General features: G+C 40.2%; 1 protein-coding gene across 1 annotated transcript in view; it reads right to left on the reverse strand.

Moving 5' to 3' along the window:
* The window catches only part of GLI2 (GLI family zinc finger 2), a 260,165-nt gene that overhangs the window by 207,411 nt on the left and 44,553 nt on the right, over positions 1-8,201 (reverse strand). The window lies entirely within an intron of this gene.

Consider the following 8,201-nt stretch of genomic DNA (forward strand, 5'->3'; position numbering starts at 1 on the left):
CATGCAGTTACAGGGGCATGGACTAGAAAGCAGATCTGCTCTGGTGCAGCCTCCATATTGTAGACCTCTTTGCCTCCAGAGGTAGAGTTGGTGTCTCTCACTTCTTAAATGATAGAAGGTACGATAAAAACCTTTCTTTTTAAATAGTCTTTTGTAGCCTAAGTTATATTGGTGGGCATCAGATATTTTTACTGCTCCCAAATTGACACTAACAAGGGGGGTGGGGATGGGGAAATTCCTTAATTCACTGGCACCTATAAATTATTTGTCTTTAAACCTTTTAATTTTTCTGTCCTATCAACTCTAGTGTGGATTTAGCTTAGAAATACAATTCTGAGACCAAAACGTTTGGAAACGTTTGAAAGTTATGTAAATTAATTAAGATATGAAAAATGATCATAATAAATTAGATTTTACAAGTATCAAAACCTTCAGATACATTAATTCATGAAATTAACCTTGTTTTAAGAATTTCATGGAAGGGTTTCAAAATGATTTCTACATAGGTTTTTACCAAATCCAAGTGACATTTCATTCCACATATAATACTATTTCTTCAGATGACTTTAGATTTTCCATTTTAGGCTTGAACATGTCTATTCAAAAGAAAATCTAGATGTATTATTGATTGATATGTACTAAAAGTTAAGTGATTTCCTCAAATAATAAAGTGATTGTAAATAGTTGAATTTAACTAGTATTCTCAATTGTAGAAATATCTATTCTAAAAATGTTGCCTCATACTACTTGCTATTTAGTGGCAAGATATATAAATGGATAATAATTTGTTAGTTTAATAATATTGTCTGATTAAGCAGGTTACAAATAGGATATCAAGTTTTTTGGTTCTTGATGAGGCAGCAAGCATTCAGTTATGACCAAACATTGTTTTCTGAGCAAAAGCCATCCCACATTTGAATAGGAAATAGAAATATTTTATTAATATATGTATTGCCCTAGTCACCATCAAGAATTATCTGAGAAATTTTGCTGCCAGTAGCAAAAGAATAAATGTTACATCCCAATATTAGATAAAGGAACATACAAACCTGGGGCAAACCAAGTTACTTTGTTACCCACAAGTATCTCTCCTCATCCATATTATAATATATATGTGTGTATGTATATATATATGTGTGTGTGTGTGTATGTACGTACGTACGTACATACATACAATAAGAATTCAGTGCTGACTAATAAATTCCATTCTCCTTGAGTGATGGAAGCCTGCTGGATCAGAAAAACAGTTATGAAATCAATTAACAGTCTCAACTACACTTTCCAGACATGATTCAACCAAACTAAATATGAGCTTATAGAAATCTTATTACCAGGAACTTGTAGATAGCGTAGAATCATTTCCTAGTTTCTTCTGAAGAGAGACTTTGGAGAGGTGAGGTATCAAAGCTGCCCCTGAAACAATCACATTTCATCCTAAAGGTATCTGGTCTTCAGCACACAAGCTGCATGCAAGACACTGTTGTAATGGGTAAAAATAATCTTGAGAACATGAGAAAGAGCTGTAGCCTACACAACCCTCTGATAAGCCAACAAAATCTCTCCACTAATTACATCCTCTAGGTTAAAAAGCTCCAGATAAGGTGCAACCTATAGGTGCATTTGTCCAAACTATTTGTTTGGTATTTCTGGTAACCTAACCCATAATGGACTTTTGGCTGAATCAGAAGTAAAAAGATGATGATTGGTGACATGACTGATTGGTTAAAACAAGGTTGTCAAACTCAAGGCCCGCAGGCTGGATCCAGCTCACAGAGTGCTTAGATCTGGCCCATGGGGCCACCCTGGAAACAGCAAAGGACTGGCCCACAGTGCCTCTGCCCACGAAAATAGAGCTCAGGAGAGCTGCTTCCCAAGCTCCATTTTCACTGGCAGAGGGTTGCAGGACGCCATTCCAACCAAAAAGGGAGTTTGAGAACCCATTTTCAATGGAAGAGCACCTTTCCACAGGCAACCCCGACATGCGTGATGTCAAGCTGGCCATCGTGGCCCCCGAGATCAAGCACAACTCTGATAAAGCCCTCAGTGAAATTGAGTTTGACACCCCTGGGTTAAAACAACAACAAAGATGGGAAGAACAGAAGGTTTTTGTTTATATTTGTAATTTTAAAAGAGGATGAAAAGTTACTAAATTAGCTTATGCTTTGTGTGATGAAAGTTGGAAGCCACTTCTATATTACTGTCTGGTTTGTTGGTTTTTCCTTTTCTTCACTATTTTTCTTTTTTCTGCAAATTCTGAACTTTTCTTTTACTGTCATTTTTCCTTCCAGTTTAGTTTGCGTTAGTTTTTACTATATTTTTTTAAAAAAACCTCAATAAAATTAATACAAAAGAAAAATCAGTAGGAAGATGATGTTATCTCTAATTCAGATGCCAACCAGATGAAAAGCAAAAAGAGACTGAAAGCTCACAAAACCTCCTAGAGAGTCTCAGCATCTGCTCTGAAGCCAAAATTGTATCACATACCTTCTTACTCTTCAGATCCTGAACAGGTTCCACTGACTCTAACCTCTAAGTGACTTTAGTGCTACCATATGGTGGCATAGTTTACTGAGCATTGCAGGAGTGTTGAGCTTGGGCAAGAATAGATGAGCACCAGCTGAAAGCTTAACAAGTACCGGCTGAGCCCAGGAGAAAATTCATAAAGAAGACACACATGGATAGCAGACATCTCACCAGAAACAACACACGTGGTCATTTCCTGCATGCAGAAATATTAACTTAGATTTGACGGTTGGGGCTTCTTAACCCTAGTTTTGCACAATCCCTTCAAATATAGTACTATACCAAAACAACTAATTTACAGGTTGAATTTGAAATACTACCTCAAAATATTTTTTTTTAATGTGTTTAGTTATAGCCAGAGAAAACTTCTTCATTTTTGTCTCTTGTCTTCACATCTATAAGACAGGAACCGGTTTAACAAGACCTTGTAACAATTTTCCCCCAGTAGTCTTGCAAAGTTCTGAAGGTGGACCCTGGATGTGGAGCATAAAGTCTGAACCAGCTGGTTCATCAAGAGTTGGCATATTAAGGAAAAAGAAACATCTGGGCCTCCAGCACTTAAGACTACTCCTAAGTACAGCAACAACAAAGAATGCAGCAAAAACCAAGAAATCAAGCTTGATATGTACTGTAATTAGGTGTACAGGAAGTGGTCTTGATCGTTGGGCAGATATAACTACATGATATGCTTTTCAGCTTAGGAATACCAGCATTAGGGAAGTGCCAAGAATTTGACTGGGTTATTCCCATATATTATGGTGACAGTCTAAGGTCATATAGCCTATGAATTCTGTTTTATGGCACTGATGAAGTTACTTGGTAACATCTGCAAGCAAATTCAGAGAGTAACAAGAGCTCCACAGTTGAACCCTGAACTAAAATATTCACTTGTGGCAAATATTGGGACACAAATATATGAAGGTGCCATTTGCTTTATGATTTTTCACTGTGCGTGTGATTTTGGCGTCAATCATTTATCATTTTTGCGGCTCTTGTTGATTGCAGAGACTCTTTCAATGTATGAAGCTGCCTTAAACTGAACCAAATTATCCCCTCCATTTAGCCCTCTGATTAATAATACCTCTATGGTTGGAGTTTCAATTCTCCAATCTTACTGGGGACAAACATTAAAACTGCTGGTAAGTGCTATGAATGATAGACACTATGGTCCAAAGCTTCTCTGCTCCTCTTCTTCAATAGATGGGGGAAAATAGCATATAAACTTAAGCAAAGAAGTTATCATAATCTAAGTGTCTACCTAGGAAAAAACAACTCTCTGGTAGTTAAGCCACTTTAATCAATTCTTGCTAGGACCTTCAGGCATCTGAAGGAATGACTGGATACTCCAGACCTGAGCTAGGCATATAATGCTGCTCAATGATGCTAGTTTTACTGTATGCTTGAGGCTGTAAGCCTCAAGCCTTTCCTGATGCTACAGGTAAGATACCTATAGAAAAGTCACCTTGCCAGCCTCATTGACTAATTTGTTTATCCTTATAAAACTGGCCACTAAATTGTTACTTTACTTTTTAAAAAAGAGAAAAGAGAAGAAAATTACATTTTTCACATGCATATGTGAAGCAGGCCTCCTGAGTCAAGCTTAACTTCCAATGACAACATGGTGGATGTGGGCATGTAATTCTCCTGGCAAACAATGTAGAAGTGGACTTACCATGATTTTTTCTAACGTCATTAAAAGTTAAACAATGTTCCAACCTAGTCTAAAGACTTGGTAATCCTGAAGATCTCCCATCTAAGAAATTACCCTGGTTAGCTTTTTCTCAAGATCAGTCAAGATTAGCCAGGTTTTCCCCTTAAGAGTTACCATGAGAATATTCCCTTCTCTTCCCCCCCCAAATAAAAATTTGTGATAGACATCCCTATCTTGCTTGCCTCATGCTTGTAAACATAAAGTACATTTGTCAAGAAGTTTCTAGTTCTCATTTTTCATAATAGGGTATTCATCTTTGTCTAACATCCTAACCTTAAGTTTGTAATGCCTTGTTATTAAATAGCTACTTTTTTCATATGAACAACGGTATCTTTCTAACATACAAGTCTATCCACTTGTTTTTATATGCAATTTTTCCACAGTCTTGTGCCAGATCTAAGATTTATAAGCTCAGCAACAGATTGATGGTAGGGGAGAACCATTTGGCACTGAAAAATCCAAATGGAAATCTTACCTATTCGGAAATTATATAACAAATGAACACCTTATGCAACATCTGAACTTTCCCTCCAGTCATAACTCAAAGTAAGAACTCTTGGTTCCATTACCAAGCCTATTCATCTGTATGACTTTCTCTGCAGGCAGAAAGTGTGATTGTTGTGTTTGGGAACTGAAATATTCCACAGTGATGTTAACATGTTCAGAAATGCCCAGCATCTCAGTAAGGAAACTGCTGTATGATTTTGCCCTGGATGACTCTGGTATTTTAACAGCTGCATTACATAGACTGAAAGAAAACTACCTCAATGGGACCTGAATAAACCAACAAACTGTGGAAAAGAAAGGCATTTTTAAACACTTCTTTAAGTGTAGTGATGTTGGTATTCCTGTAATGGTCAAAATAGCATTCTGAGGACTGAAGCATATTGAATATTGCAGGAGGCAAACTATCTAAAAAGGTGACCAGTATATGCATTTGTCTGGGGGGAAAACCCATTACTGGAATGGGCTCTAGTCTAGTACACTCAACATACATGAGACACACTCAATCTATGTACATTTGCACAATGTTACAGGGACAGTTTTACCAGTAACAAACCTGAAATTTCCTTCCCCCTCCCTTAACCAGTTGTTTCATGAAGCTAAAAACGTGCAGTATAATTTATCTGATCCAACCTATACAATTACATATACAGAAGGAAGAAAAGGAAGGGACAAAGAAAAAAAGAGACTCCGTTGAGCCCTATGCCATTTTCCACCCACGCATATAGCTGCACATATGAGACTTCAGAAATTGAATCCACAATAACATAGCCTGCAGATTCCAGTGGGTTAAATGTACTTTGAAGGCTGAGTGACATCAATAACTCTTAACAAAAGTGTTACGCAAAACACATTGCTTGATTTTGGCCCTATTAAAGTCTTTGCTTAAGACCTCTTTCTCCTATATATTGATCTCAGTTTTCTCCTCTGGGTATGTTGACTAGGAATTCTGGAAGCTACATTCCTCATACTTCTGGAGGCATGCTCTAGTGGAGGATTGGGAATCAGCCAAGAAAACTCTAGAGGAGGATTAGAAAACATTTCATTGTTCGTGTATTCTCTTCCCTTTTCTCTTTTCCTGAAAAGGGCAAATGAAACAATCGGAGGACTACAATTAATCCACATGAAGAAATACTACATGCCACTACTTTACAATAGAGAAGAGGTGAGTGAAACAAGGGAGAAGAACGAAATACAGTATATATTGTAATATTCATTACAATACGTAATGAAAGTGGACAGAGCCAGCACATTCATGGTACTATAACCCAAAGTCTCTTGATGACTGGAAGACATCATGCATGATAGAGAACAGGAGGTGATTCTTTACCCAGCACATGTAAACTATAGAAATTGCTATTATATTATTGGTGCACCAAATAAAGAAAAATAAATGAGTGGAATGATTGGCTATTAATCAAGAAAGTTATGTGTTACTTCCAATACACAGGATTTCAATCTGACAGCTACGTGTGACATAGACTGCAGACATTGATATCAATATCGGTCTTAAACAGGATCTTCCTGAAGAAAATGCTTATCTTAGTAGGTAACAAATGGGTGTTGGTAAATTTACCTGAGAACGCCCTTTCTATCTATGCTGCTAGAGAGCCCAGGATGGGTATGACTCCTCCTGGTGACATCATCAAGCTGGGTCCGTCTAGTATAAAAGTAGCAGCCTGGGGGAGAAACCCCCCAGCTTTGGCAAAGATACTTGACAGACTTTAGTGAGTGTCTCTGAAAGCCAAAACAGAATCGTGACCACCATAATCCGGACGCAACAAGGGAGGGGCTGGGCTCTCTAGCAGCATAGATAGAAAGGGCGTTCTCAGGTAAATTTACCAATGCCCATTCTCCTCCATGCTGCTGCGAGAGCCCAGGATGGGACATACCAAAGCCTTCATGTCCTCGGGAGGGTCCTTGTCCAGTCTCTCACTCCGAAGTAGGCACTACTCGCTGAAGAACCCATCTGCCAAAAGCCGCACTTGTGGAGGCATAGGAATCCAGGCGGTAGTGTCTGATGAACGGAGATGGGGATGTCCATGTAGCCACTCTGCAAATCTCCTCTAGGGGTGCCTGGGTGGCCCAGGCAGCCAAAGTTGCAGCACTTCTAGTGGAGTGTGCTGTCAAGCCGTGTGGTACTGGCAGAGCTTTGGCTTTGTAGGCCTGTGCGATGCAAACCCTGATCCACCTGCTTAAGGTGGCAGGAGAGGCCTTGTTTCCCCCAGTGGGAAAAGGATACAAACATAGCCTCTGTCTTCCTAAATGTTGAAGTGGGTTTGATATAAATTCTAAGCACCCTTTTAACATCTAAGGCGTGCCACTTGCGCTCTAAGGCATGGTGTGGATAGGAACAAAACTCAGGAACTACTATGTCTTGGGATCTGTGGAATACAGAATTTATTTTGGGTACAAAGGTAGGATCTAAATGAAGAACAACACTATTGTCGTGAAAAGTGCAGAGGTCCTGCCTTATAGATAGAGCAGCCAACTCTGACACCCTTCTAGCTGAAGAGATGGCTATTAAGAAAACCACCTTGAAGGTCAAGAATTGAAGGGACACCTTTCTGAGGGGTTCTAAGGGATGTTCTGTTAGGGCCTGGAGGACCTTGTGAAGGTCCCAGGATGGGAACCTGTGAACCACAGGAGGGTGGAGATTGGAAGGCCCTTTTAAAAATCTCTGAACTGAAGGATGATGGGACAAGGAAAGAAAGGAATCCCAGGAGATGACTGAAGCAAGAGCCGCTACTTGATGGCGTAAAGTGTTAGGAGCCAGACCTTTCTCAACGCCATCCTGGAGGAAACGGAGGACCTGTGGTGCCACCGCTACTGTAGGAGAGAGGCCTTCCCTGTGACACCAATGACAAAAAACCCTCCAGGTGGCATTGTACATATGCATCATAGAAGATTTACGAGATACCTGGATAGTAAGGATGACCTGGTCTGGGAGATTGGCTTCTCTTAACAGTTGATGCTCAAGTGCCCCACAGTCAATTTGAACCACTGGGGATCCGGGTAGAGCAGTGTCCCCTGATGCAGTGAGATCATGTGGTCTGGAATCCTCCAGGGAGTGGCTACAGACAGGTTCACCAGATCTTCAAACCAGGGTCCCCTGGGCCAACGGGGGGCTGGGAGAATCAGCTCTGCCCGTTCCTCCAACATCTACCGAATGACTGCCAGAATGATGGGAAGAGGGGGAAAGGCATAGAGGATTGGCTGGTTGAGAAGCCAATTGACCCCTCATTTGTTCAATAGTTTTGTTGAACTGCCTTTCTGAGGCTGCATGCCCTCATTTCTCTGCCTTTAATTTGGCCTGGGATGTTTTCTTAGGTCCCACAGCTTTGGCCCTAATCTTGGCCGCCACCTCCCTTTGAACAGACTGGGAGCATTCTCTCCTTCTCTTTCTTTTGCCAGCTCGGGGGCCTTGAGAGATCAGGCCTGAAGGCTCTGTGTGGACCTTGTC

Source organism: Pseudonaja textilis, chromosome 1, assembly GCF_049901715.1.
Source record: "Pseudonaja textilis isolate UNSWEBS1 chromosome 1, rPseTex1.2, whole genome shotgun sequence".
NCBI lineage: Eukaryota > Metazoa > Chordata > Lepidosauria > Squamata > Elapidae > Pseudonaja > Pseudonaja textilis.